The 13,851-nt window shown below is 39.5% G+C and overlaps 1 pseudogene; it reads right to left on the bottom strand.

The window, feature by feature from the left end:
• Positions 1-234: 234 nt before the first annotated feature.
• Positions 235-8,297, bottom strand: LOC111822050 (60S ribosomal protein L23a pseudogene; annotated as a pseudogene).
• Positions 8,298-13,851: the final 5,554 nt, after the last annotated feature.

Here is a 13,851-nt window from a genome sequence, read left to right as displayed (position 1 = left end):
AAGTAAATAAAACAGACTTTGCCCTTTAGGAACTTATAACATATCTAGGAGGAAAACTTATATCCTGGAAATAATTTTTAAAAAATAATAAATGAATCCAGTGCTAAATTGAATATAGGCAAGTGCACATGTATGGATGATAAAGAGAACAAGTGTTTTGAGTGGTCAGGAAGAGAATAAATCGTGGAAGAACAAAGTATGATCAAGGGAGGAAATTAAATCAATTCTTTCCTGGCTGTCGAACATATAGAAGGCAATGTGCTAAAGATTTTATTTGTATTGGATGGTAGAAGAGTAAGAAAAAAGTATCATCATGAGGACTCCCCAAGGAAATTGAATTAAAGGTCCCAATTTTTCGCTTTCTTGTAATAGAATTATACATCTACACTCTTGTGTATGAGTGTAGTGAAAACTTTTCTATTTAGAATTAACCAGCTGGACTCAGTTTAGGTGATCCCAATCTTGTTGGCAACATCCAAAGCATCATAGTCAGGAGCCAGATGAACATATGCCTTCTTCTCTCCATCAGGCCTGATCAAGGTGTTGATCTCGGCCACTTCAGTGTCATAGAGCTTCTTCACAGCCTGTTTGATCTGGTGCTTGTTGGCCTCGACATCCACAATGAACTCAGGTGTGTTATTATCTTCGATCTTCTTCATGGCTGAAGGAGCTTGATGATGGCATAGTGGTCAAGCTTGTTCTCCTGGGGGCCCTCTTCTGAGGATATTTGTGCTGCCTTCAGAACCTCAGTGTCTTGGGCTACTGGGAAGTGGGTGACACTTTTTGTGGCTGTGGACACCTTTTAGCATTGCCTTCTTGGCCTTCAACACCTTTGTTTTGGCTTCAGTTTTGGGAGGAGCAGGACTGTCTTTGCTTTTGGCACCATCTTCCTAAAAAGGTTACATCCACACTCTTGCCATGGTCTATGGTGGGTGGATATTTTTCTCTTTACCTTGTTATTGCCTATGTGACTTCCTTTGGTGAATGAGTTTAGTGTAAAGGGAGCAGACACTTGAAATATGCTTGCATTGTTGGACTCGCCCTCTCATGTTCTTTGATCTGCTGTGTTAAGCGAGTTGCCTGGGTACTGTCGTGCTTGGTCCCTGCAAGGAATATACACAGACCTGAGCCCAACCTTTAGCCTATATCCAAGCACAGCTGGATTGGCATCCTGAAGCATGGCTTCCCAGCAGAACTAAAAGACTAGTTCAGCTAATCTGTGGTTAACCAACAAATCCATGAGCGGGAGAATAAATGCTTTTGTTAGTGAGCCACTGATATATTGGATTTGTCTGCTGTACAACATAAACTGACTGATCTAGACATTTTCTCATGTAGGTTTTAACCTCTTGTTGTTGTTAGGTGCCATCGAGTTGGCTCCGACCCATAGCAACCCCATGTACAACAGAACGAAACACTGCCCGGTCCTGTGCCATGCCCACAGTTGTTGTTATGCTTGAGCCCATTGTTACAGCCACTGTGTCAGTCCATCTTGTTGAGGGCCTTCCTCTTTTTCGCTGACCCTGTACTTTACCGAGCATGATGTCCTTCTCCAGGGACTGGTCCCTCCTGACAACATGTTCAAAGTATGTAAGACGTAGTCTTGCCATCCTTGCCTCTAAGGAGCATCCTGATTGTACTACTTCCAAGACAGATTTGTTCCCTCTTTTGGCAGTCTATGGTATATTCAAATTCTTCGCCAGCACTACAATTCAAAGGCGTCAACTCTTCTTCGGTCTTCCTTATTCATTGTCCAGCTTTCATATGCACATGATGCAATTGAAAGTAACATGGCTTGGGTCAGGCGCACCTTAGTCTTCAAGGTGACATCTTTGCTTTTGAACACTTTAAAGAGGTCTTTCGCAGCAGATTCGCCAATGCAATGTGTCTTTTTACTTCTTGACTGCTGCTTCCATTGGGTGTTGATTGTGGATCCAAGTAAAATGAAATCCTTGACAACTTCAGTCTTTCCTCTGTTTATCATCATGTTGCTTATTGGTCCAGTTGTAAGGATTTTTATTTTCTTTATGTTGAGGTGTAATCTATACTGAAGGCTCTGGTCTTTGATCTTCATCAGTACTTCGAGTCCTCTTCACTTTCAGCAAGGAAGGTTGTGTCATCTGCGTAATGCAGGTTGTTAATGAGTCTTCCTCCAATCCTGATGCCCTGATCTTCTTCATATAGTCCAGCTTCTCGGATTTAATCTAGAAGGTAAATAACAGTGTGTTCTCCAATAACTAGCTACTCAGTAAATAGGATAAGTGTCATGGGAGAGGTATCGAGTATTCTGGGGAGGGAAGAACACAGTAGAGGAGGAAGGTGACAATTTCGTAAAGACTATGAACATGTCTATATAAGATGGGCCTTGAAGGAAGGATAAGATTTGAGGAGATTGTGGAGGGGCAAGGGAAGGATGGAGATGGTATCTCAGCTTTAGACAGTTGAATATACTGGGAGAAGGAAGCAGTGTAAAAATGGGATGGTGTATTAGTTTTCTATTACTGCCAGAACAAATTGCCACAAATTCAGCAGCTTAAAACATTCATTTCTCATCTCAGAGTTCTCTAGGCCTGAAGTCTGAGCACAGCATTGCTGAGCTAGATACTCTGCTTAGAGTCTCACAAGGCCAATATCTAGATGTTTTTTTGGCAGGGTAGAGTTCTGTTCTGGAGACTTTGGGGATGAATTCACTTCTAAGCATATTCTGGGTGCTGGCCAGATTTCATTCCTTGCGCTTGTAGGACTGTTTCCTTGCTGGCTCTCAGCTGGGGCCTGATCTATGCTCTCAGAGGCTGCTTGCATGTCTCCTCATGATTTCCAAGTGGACTCCCTCCAGTAATGGTAGGTCAGGTCGCTCTCATGCTCTGCATCTCTCCTTTCTTTTCTACCACATCTCACTGACTGACTCTTCTGCTTTCTTATTCTGCTTTCAAGGGCTCATATGATTACACTGAACCCACCGAAGTAATCCAGGGTAATCACAAACTTGGTAGCTTGCGACAACAGCTATATATTCTTTCACAGTGATAGAAGCCTGAAGTCTGAAATCAAGGTGTCATAGGGCCATATTCCCTCTGGAGACTCTAGGGAAAAATCCGTTACTTGCATCTTCTATCTTTCGGTGACTATTGGCATTTCTTGGCTTGGGACCATATCATTCCAATCTCTGCCATTGTAGTCACATTGCCTCTTCTATTTCTCTTTCTGTCTCCTCTGTTTGTCTCTTATAAGGATACTTATCACTGGATTTAAGGCCTACTCTGATGGTGCAGTGGTTAATAGCTATGGCTGCTAACCACAGGATTGGCAGTTCGAATACACCAGGTGCTCCTTGGAAACCCCATGGGGCAGTTCTACTCTGTCCTATAGAGTCGCTATGAGTCGGAATTGACTCGACAGCAGTGGACGGACTCATAATCCAGAATGACCTCCTCATCTCAGGTTCTGCAAAGAGCCTTTTCCCATATAAGGTAACATACACAGATTTTAGGAATTGGAATCTGGACATATCTTTTGGGGATCTACCATTCAACCACTATAGCTATTAACTTTTGGTATATCTATATGTTGAAATACGCAGCCATTAAAATCACATTTAACTGATATGGGGAAAATGACCCTGAAAATTTATTAGTAAATATAGGAAAATACAGTTGTATATGTTATATAATTCTAATTTTGCAGAAAGAAATATCACATAAACACACATAAAAAATGAATGAAAGGGTTATATTGTGATGTACTACAATACTTTTCAAAAGAGGTTCAGAAAACATCGGGACTTGGACCAGAGCAAGGGCATCATGCATAGTCTTCACTATGACAGTGAGGTTAGGGCAAACCTTGATGTCATGAGTGTGCTGAAATAGAAAAATCCTGAGTACTGGTTTCCAGTTACTAGCTTCATGATCTGAGTCAATTATTTATTCTGGCTGAGCCAAAATGAATAGAATTGTTTGTTGTTGCTGAGCCATATGCAAAATGGGGATAACAACTGTCTATCTTCCAAGCTTATGTGAGAGTCCATCCAGACAAAAGAACTGGAAGTACTTGGTAAAACTATAAAGATGTCTGTAAAAGTTATTGCTCTGCCTTCAGGGTGTGTCTTTAAGTAATTTTAGTCTCTGGGGGCTCAGGATGCCAACTAAAGAGGCCTTCCTGAGGATACATTTTGGTATTTCCTTTATCCTTACTGTTTTGAACTGCGTCCAGGACCATTTGGAAAACTGATTTTTGCTTCATTTGATTGGTAGCCATACGTACTTTTGGCCGTTTAATCATCCAATCATGAGATTTTAGAGGTGGAAGAGGCCTTTGAGATTAGTTAGACCAACAATCTAGTCATTTTAAAGATGAGGAAATAGACTCCAAAGGGTTAAAGACCTTGTCCAGATTTCCCCAGGTGCTGCTGCTGAGGGTAGCAGTGATGAATAAGCAGTTATGGAGAAGTAAATGGTTATATTGTGATTCAGAACCTCTTGTCTGAACCCTAATATTAGACCTCCACAATCTTAAAATGAGGGAAGTCACACTGTATATAAACAACACTAAGTAATATCTTATTGGATCAATTTTACATAGTGTCACTAGAACTACAGGACACCCAATGGTTAATTCACTTTGGTGATTCAATTAGAAGAGTTGGACAGCCCTTATCCGAGTTTTGATAATGCATTTTGGTGTTCTTTGTTTCTAAAATGGAAGAGACTCTAATTGCATCTAAGTAATAAGACTGTAACAGTTAGGAGGGCCTGATGCTGCAGAGATTCAGATGAAAATTGACCTTTTAGGGAGGATACGGGAGTAGGATCACTGTTCACTAGAACTGAGAAATGCACCAAGTGCTTCAGAGTTGTGCCCTGCCCTCAAAATTGGTTGGGAAAGCAGGAAAAAATCTGGTTTAGCAAATTATAGGAACAAAATTAATAATACATTGGGTATTAATAAAATTTCAAACTGAACAGTGTGCTGTTAGGTGTGAGGTTTGCCTTAACATGGTAAGTAGCCAAAATCAAGGATGATTTTTGTCCAGGTCCCACTATGTCCCTTAAACAGGACTTTAGACCCATATGTATTAATGTATCTTAAGCATAAACTGTAGAGGGCTTTGTCAACTTTAGCTAGTTCATGTTTCCGACCCACTGAGACTACCTAGACTTCAAACACTGCCTTAATTCTCCTACCCCAACTTCAGAAGAATTTTGGACCTCCCACAGTTGCTCAGTTAAATCACACATCCTTTTGAGAAATTCCGTTACTGATTAGTGGGAAGACCAATTGTAAGGAGGTGATGGCCGTGAAAGCGCTTTCTTTGTGTAACAGGTTATTAAGTTATTGCTTATCTCTTCTACACAGGGAAAATTACAGTAAGGAAAAAAGTATATCTTTGGGCTGTGTTTATTTTCCTAGAATATCTTGGCTGATGGCAGCCCTAAGGCATAGCCTGATAAAACCAGGAAGAGTATTAGGTATCCACATAATATGTAGGTATAATGGTGGTAGGCATCTTTATGAGACGATACTCGTATGTGTGCTTTGTTTTAATCTACCATCTTGATGAAAATCATACGCTGCTGAAGAACTGCTAAACCCTAATGTAGCAAATATGCTTTTGATGGTTCAACAGTGTTTTAAAAGCCACATTTTTCCTTTTGTAGTTTATTGTATTGAAAATCTAAGGGCAGGACACATTAAAATGTTAGGTAGATACAAGATAAGGTGTGAGACACACCTGTCAGCCTTATACTACTTAGTTTGCAGATATCAAACGTATTTGCATTTTAATAGACTTAGTTTTTGGAGCAGTTTTAGATTTACAGAAAAGTTGTACAGAAAGTACAGAGCTTCGTTAGTCCCCCTGCCCCCTCACACACGATTTTTCCTGTTAGGAACATCTTGCATTAATGTGGTACATTTGTTACAATTCATGAACCCTTCTTGATACATTATTAATGATCAATATATCAGATCATTTGATATAATTACTGTCTTGGTCATCTAGTGCTGCTATAACAGAAATACCACAAGTGGATGACTTTAACAAAGAGAAATTTATTCTCTCACAGTCTAGTAGGCTACAAATCTAAATTCAGGGCTTCAGCTTCCGAGGAAGGCTTTCTCTATCAGCTCTGGAGGAAGGTCCTTGTCCTCAGTCTTCCCCTGGCCAGGAGCTTCTCCACGCAGGAACCCCAGGTCCAAAGGATGCACTCTGCTCCTGGTGCTGCTTTCTTGGCGGTATGAGGTTCTTACGTCTCTCTGCTTCCTTCTCTCTTTTATATATCAAAATAGATTGGCTTAAGACAGTAATCTTGTAGATTTCATCAGTATAACTGCCGCTAATTCATTTTATTACATCTTAGAGATAGGATTTACAACACGTAGGGAAATCACCTCAGATTACAAAATGGTAGATAGTCATACAATACTGGGAATCATGACCCAGCCAAGTTGACAGATATTTTTGGGGGACACAATTCAATCCATGATAATTACTGATTAAGCTATTACTGTAAAAGGACTAGACTCCTGATAAATTTCTGTGACTTCACTGAGGGTTCAAGAGTGTTTGTATTCTTAGCTATAAAGTCAAACAAAATGCATATGGAAAGCACCTGTTTTCACCAGCTTTATAACAGAAACTCCACAAAAAGAAACTATACATTACATATCTAGGGCAAAGAAAGGGCAACCCCCTGCCACACTCACACACAAAACAATCTTGTAATTGACGGTCCTTATATTCAATGTCGGGTCGCTATGAGTTGGAATCGACTCGACGGCAACAGGTTTTGTTTTTTTTTTTGGTTTATATTCAATTTCAGAAACTAAATGAAAATTAATATTTTAAACTCTGAGTTAATCCCTCTGTGTGTGTGTGTGTATGTGTGTGTGTGTATATGTGTGTTTGGATGTGCTGCTGCATGTCAGGGGTGAGTGGACCTCTTTTGGTTTAGGTTAAAGTGGGTCTTCAGCTGTGCCAACGTATCTTATTCGCACCCTGGACAGCACATGTTTAGAGGGTGTATCAATTAAGATGCTTTTGGCATGGGCATAGAAGACATAACTCAAAATGGATAAGAAGTACAGAGACGAAGTGGTCCTAGGGCAGATTCAGTGACATCATTAAGGATTCAGGTTCTTTCCATCTTTTTGTTCTGCCTTCCTCAGCAAGTTGGCTTTTCTTTGAGGCCGGTCCACGGAACAAACAGAATTCTACTGAACATGATTTGAAAATCTCTCAAGTAGATGCATCTTTAAGTTTTAAAAATACCATTTACTCTACCCAAATAGGTTGAAGGGAAGTGGTGGTATGCCTGAAATCTGGAATCTCTCCTGTAGCACCTTCTGAACCAAACTATTATCCTGCAGCTATTAATTTTGAGAGATTCTTGTATGAAAGAAGATGTGTTTGACAGAAAGAGAAGAATGAACATAAATGTAATTGCACCTTAATATAAATGAAAATCACAAAAAACTAAAATGGACAAATACAATTATTCATTCATTCATATAATCCTAAAATAAAATAACAAGAATTTTAATATGCCTGTCAAAAAACAAAAACCAGTTGCTGTTGAATTGATTCTGACTCATGGCAACCCTATTTCTGTCAGATTAAAAATGTGCTGCATAGGGTTTTCAATGGCTGATATTTGGGAATTAGATTGCCAGGCCTTGGTACCTTGCCCAAAGTACCTCTGGGTGGACTGGACTAGAATTGCCAACTTGGTTAGCAGCTGAGTGTGTTAGCAGTTTGCAACCACGCAGAGAGTCCTAAGATGTTTGCAGCTAAGATTATAATTTGGAAAAAACAAAATAAAAGTCATCTGTATCCACAAGCCTTGAATTTCATTTACCCACTAACCAAAATGGTCAGAAAAACCCTTTGATTTTATAGTGATAGTGCCCATACCACATGGCCAGTGGAGATAGCTACAGTTTAATGGATGCGTCCATTGGTCTGAAATATAGGGGTATTAGCACTCTTTTGGTTCCCATGATGATAGTAACAAATATTTGCTGTTTTTGGTACTGTATTTCAAAAAATCCGTAGCTACTATTAGAATTTGGGACAGACTCTGGATGAGTTTTAATCCAAGTAAACAAATTTAAATATCCTAGAAATATGCCATCCGCATGTATCAAACTGATAAATTTTGACAAACTATCACTAGTGATTTTAAACACCAGCCAGCCTCCGTTCTCACCACTTGCGAAGACCGCATGTTCAGTGCCTTGCGTTCCAGTCTATCCAGAAATGCCTCAAGAACAGCTGCTCCAACAGAATTCTGGCTCATGGGGTTTCTGTCAAAACTCTGAACTATAGTTACTGCTCTGAAGATAGGAGGCGAGGGAAAACTCTAAGAAGGAAAATGATTTTAAAGCTCAAAATAGCTCACATTGACTTTGGCATGGTTTTCTTTCTTCTCTCTTTTTTTCCCCCCTTTTCTAACTCACGTCTATTCAAGTCCCTTTGTATAGAGAATGGACGCATTTTGCAGCTTGTATCAAAAACGTCATCATTATCAGGCCTAATTTTCCATTTTTTAAAATGATCGTTACAGATTGAATTGTGGCCCCCCAAAATATGTGTTAGAATCCTAACCCCTGGTGGTGCAGTGGTTAAGTGCTCGGCTGCTAATTGAAAGGTCAGCAGTTTGAACCCACTGGCTGCTCCACGGGAAAATGATGTGGCAGCCTGCTACTGTAAAGATTAAGAAACAAACAAATAAAAACAAATCCATTGCCATCTAGTTGATTCCAACTCATAGTGACCTTATAGCTTTGGAAACCCTATGGGCAGTTCTCCTGTGTCCTGGAGGATCAACTGGAAGGCAACAGGTATACCTGTGGATGTAATCCTGTTTGGAAATTGGGTTGGATTTTTTATGTTAATGAGGTCAAACCAGTGACTGCCAAGAAATCAAAGAACTCCCGGACCACCTACACGGAAGGAATCAGGAAGGAATCAACATTACTGAGACCCTGATTCAAAGTCTTATCCTCCAGAACTGTGAGAAAATAAATTTCTGTTCTTTAAAGCCACCTACTTGTGGAATTCCTGCACTAGGTAACAAAGACAATGGTGAAAGAGGTGTGAGGATGGGCAGCACCCATCAGAGATAGATACAGGCAGTTTACACAAGAGTTAAGCATTTAGGCTTCAAGATCAGGCTGCCTGGGTTGAACCCCAGTGCTGCTGTTAACTGGTAGGTTGCTCAGCGTCTCTGGGCTTCAGAGCAAGATACTGATGATAATACCCACTTCATCAGTTTGTTTTAAGGGTTAAGAGAGTTAACACATACAAGAAACAGTGCCTGACACGTGTTGCTGTTAGATAACGTCAAGTCAGTTCCAACTGGCAGCAACCCCATGTACAAAGAAGGAAACATTGCCTGGTCTTGCGCCATCATCGCTATCATTGCTGTTTGAGCCTATTGTTGCAGCCACTGTGTCAGTCCATCTCATTGAGGGTCTTCCTCTTTTTCGCTCTATGCTTTACCAGGCATGATCTCTTTCTCCAGGTACGGGTCCCCTCCTGACAACAGGTGCAAAGTACGTAAGATGAAGTCTTGCCATCCTCACTTCTAAGGAGCATTCTGACTGTACTTCTTCCAAGACAGATTTGTTCTTTCTTCTGGCAGCCCATGATATATACAATATTCTTCCCAGCACCATAATTCAAAACCATCAATTCTTCTTCAATTTCCTTATTCATTTTCCATCTTTCACATGCGTGTGAGGTGATTGAAAATACCATGGCTTGGGTCAGGCACACCTTAGTCCTCAAAGTGATATCTTTGCTTTTGGAAAATTTTATTCTTGTTGTTGAGGATATACACAACAACAAAACATACATCAATTCAAAAGTTTCTACACGTGACATTGATTACATTCTTTGAGTAGTACAACCATTCTCACCGTCCTTTTCTAAATTGTTCCTTCCTCAATAACATAAATTCACTGCCCCCCTAAAGTTCCTACAGCTTTGCTTTTTAACACTCTAAAGAGGTCTTTTGCAGCATATTTGCCCAATGAAGTAATTATTCAATATCATTAAACTCCTCTGTTAGTTTATTACTAAGAAGTCTTTTGTTTGCTACACTCAGATATCTCATATTTTTGTCTCTTTGATGGTTGTTTCTTATAGGTAGCATTCGCTTCTTTAGAACTACTCAAATCATCAAGGTGTAAGTCTTAACAGTCTCAATGACAATTCAGCCTTAAGTGGATAGGAATCTACAAATCCACTGTGAAGAGCTCTCTAGAATTCTATATAAAGAGAGAAATATACCACTTTGAGAGAGTGAGAAGAGCCAGCTTGCTGCAGTATAGTTTGCCAAAAGTTCTTCAAGTAGTTGTGAAGTATTTGGGTAGAGAGCCAACATGTTCTTTTGATAGGCTTTAATCTTTCATCAGGGTTATACTTATTTCTAAAGACCTTTTCAGTTCCTGAGAGATTACTCATTTTACTTTAGACGTATAGCCAGAGAGGTTATTAGAGTTCCTAATTCTCTTAAATTCTCTGGGTATGAAATTCCTGTCAGACAACATCACTTACCTAAAGTAAGTACTAGATGATCTGTTAATACAATAAAACTAGTAAACCCCAGGAAACATGGAGGCCTTCTGGGATTCTGGGATTTCTCATAGCACTCAGTTTATTGAAATATTTTTCATCCAGGGAATGAATTGTATGATTTTAGCACCCTTTAAAGATAATTTGTAGGACACTTGAGATATGAGAACTCAGACAGTGTTGGCTAACACAAGGTCGGGATTCCTTTCTTGAGGTGATATTATCTGAACAAATGCTCCATATCTATTCTTCTGATTCTTTCCTATTGAGACAGAACGAGTTTACATTAAAAAATCCTGCTACAATCATCTTCAAGAAAAAAAGTTTTATGTTCCTGTTTAGAAGTGGTAAGGTATCAGTTGGCATTACTTGATTTTTCACAAACTCATTGCCTTCAAATACAGTGATTCTTTATTTCAAAAAGACATAGTAAAGTGATCTTGAATGAATTTCTCAGTCAAAGCCCCTGACATACGATTAGGAAATGAAACGCAGATTTTTAGGGAGGGGTTTGTATTGAATTAGAAGAAGGAGAAATGATTTAAGCAGATCGTTTACAAAGAAAAATGCAGGTGAGTTACAGCCTGCTCTTGTTTTAATTATAACATGACACCTTGAAAAGGGGGAAAAACATGACACCTTGAAAAGGGGGAAAAAGAAGCCAGTAGTTGTGAGTTTTGTTGTTTTTGTTTTAGATTCTGTTGGAAGACCTCAAGTGATGATTCTCAGATTTCTTATAGTGTTTATAAGAATCACTCCTGATGTTTATTAAAATGGCAGATTTCTTGGTCTGTTCCCAGATCTATTAAATGAGGAATCTAAATCTGATGCACATAAAAATTTGAGATTAGCTGGCATAAAGTATCCCTCCATTTTTTCCTGTTGTCAAATTTGCCTTAGCTAAATCTAAAACTGGAGTCAAGTCACTGCTTGAGTCTCTTAATTAGACCACTAGTTGTTCTTTTTACTCTTTTGAAGATAAATTCATTCATAGTTATTCAGAAATGCTGCAGTCAATAGCAGCTTATGTTCAGTCTAGTATTGTGACATTTATTTAGCGTTGACCTCATGCTCAGCTCAGAACCCCTCAGGTCCAGTGATGAAGACAACATGATCTTTGTCCTCAAGATGCTCATGTGTGAGTAAAGGACGGGGACACTAACAGGTAGCAGAGTCAGTAACACTGTGAGAAGGGCTTACAGCAGGCCCTAAGGAGGGCGTTAACTTCGTTAACACATTCTGGAGGAAGTAACATCAGAGGTGGTTCTGAAATGATGAGTAGGCTTTAGCTAGGAGATGGGGCATTTGAGAGGATGGGGCTCTTGCCTGGGTTTGTGAGCTCATTCACTGTGTTACTAGGTTCTGCAAGCACACCTGCCTAATCAGCAGAAGAGAAAAAGAACTAGGAGCGTGTGGGTGTTTAGGAGGGTAGAGGTGGGGGAGTATGGAAGAGTGATGAAAAGAGAAAGAAAGAGGAGGAGAGGCAAAGACAAAATAAATAGAACAACAGCAACAAAGGAAAGATTGGCAGGCATCAGGGTTAAGTTCACAGGTTCTATATACTAGCTCTGTGACCTTGGACAAATTACCAACCTATCTTAGTACTCTGCTTCCTCACTTATAAAATGAAATCAATGATAGTACCTGTTTCATTGGCTTGTTATGAAGATTAAATTTGCTAATATACATGATACTTAGGTTGATTCTGTTCTTATATGATCACTGTGCTTGGCATCCATCAAGAGGAAATGATTACATATATTGTGGTACATCTAACCTATGCCGCAGTTGAAAAGAATCTAGTAGAAAGCTTCATGTGTCAATAAGGTGAGATCTTCAATGTCAACTGTTGAGAATAAAAAACAAGCTGCAGAGGACAGTGCATAGTGTGCTCCCATTTGCATAAAAATGATATATTTGCCTGTATATTTATGTATAGATTATTTCTGGAAGAATGACCAAAAAAATTGGTTTTAATGGTTCCTTTATGGAAAGGTTCTGGAAGACCACCAATCAGGAAGGGTTAACTTTTTTACTCTATTCTCTTTTGTTCTATTTGAAATTTTATCGTTTGCATGTATTACTTTTTTACATTAAAATACAATTAAAAAACAAAACAAACAAAAAGAATGAGAGTGAGAATACAGTAGTCCCATAGGTTGAGGAGATTAATGAGACAGTATGTAAAAGTTAGTATTGTGCCTGATAATTAGAAAGCCCTTCAAAACACTGAGCACGATAATTACTATTATTAGTAGACAAAGTCTCTTTTGTCTTTCAGTGTAACTATTAATTGGGTAAAAAATGGTTATGGAAGGATGGGGCATTGGGGTCATAAATAATGCCACCCATGTCACTTAGCTCCCACCCCTGGCCTGGGTATTGGCATTGGGGGTAAGATTAACTGTACTTTGTGTGGTGCAGTTTACATGAGTGGTGAATCTTAGCTTTTCCCCATGGCTTCCTAATTTTCAGAGGACCTGCAGTCAGGGCAGAGCATGCATTTTTATGTTATCAGGGTAGAAGGAGTTTAGAGAATGGGTCTCTAGGTGCTCCTGAAGTTCTCCACTAACCTCCCAAGGTTTGCAGGATGTCTCTTATGGGGAGCTGTGATTCCATTCCTTGCTTGGCTAAAAGTTTTCAGTTTAAGGGTGAAATTCCAGAGAAGGAATACATGTATCATATTTCCTTAGTGCTGCTATAAGAGAAATACCGTAAGTGGGTGGCTTTAGCAAACAGAAATTTGTTTTCTTACAGCTTAAAGACTAGAAGTTCAAATCCAGGGAGCTGTCTCTAGGGGAATGCCTCTCTGTCGGCTCTGGGGGAAAATCCCCGTCTCACCTTCCCTAGCCAGCCATCCTTGGAGTTCCTGGGCTGGTACACTAGTCTGCCACTGTTGTCTTCAGATAGTGTGGTCTTCCCCCTGTGTCTGCTTTCTTTTGCACCTAATCTGCTCTTTTATATCTCAAAAGTCATTAACTTAAAACCCATCCTATACTGATATGACCTCATTAACATAACAAAGAAAATCTTATTTCCAAATGGGATTACATTCACAGATATAAGGGTTAGGATTTATAACACATATTTCGGGGTGAGGAGGGAGCGCAGTTCAATCCATAACAACATGTTTTGATCCTTCAAACTACAATGTCCGTAAAAAGAGATCCCCTTAATCCTTGGTTTATTTCCATTAAGCCACCTTCTAGCAAAATCAGATCCACTCATGAGGAGTTTGAAAGTGTTTAAATTGTGCTGTGGATAAACTTCTA

The sequence above is a fragment of the Trichechus manatus genome, unplaced genomic scaffold, assembly GCF_000243295.1.
Source record: "Trichechus manatus latirostris isolate Lorelei unplaced genomic scaffold, TriManLat1.0 scaffold00007, whole genome shotgun sequence".
Taxonomy (NCBI): Eukaryota; Metazoa; Chordata; class Mammalia; order Sirenia; family Trichechidae; genus Trichechus; species Trichechus manatus.
The sequence above is the reverse complement of the archived record's forward strand: the minus strand, read 5'-3'. Positions and strand labels throughout refer to the sequence as shown.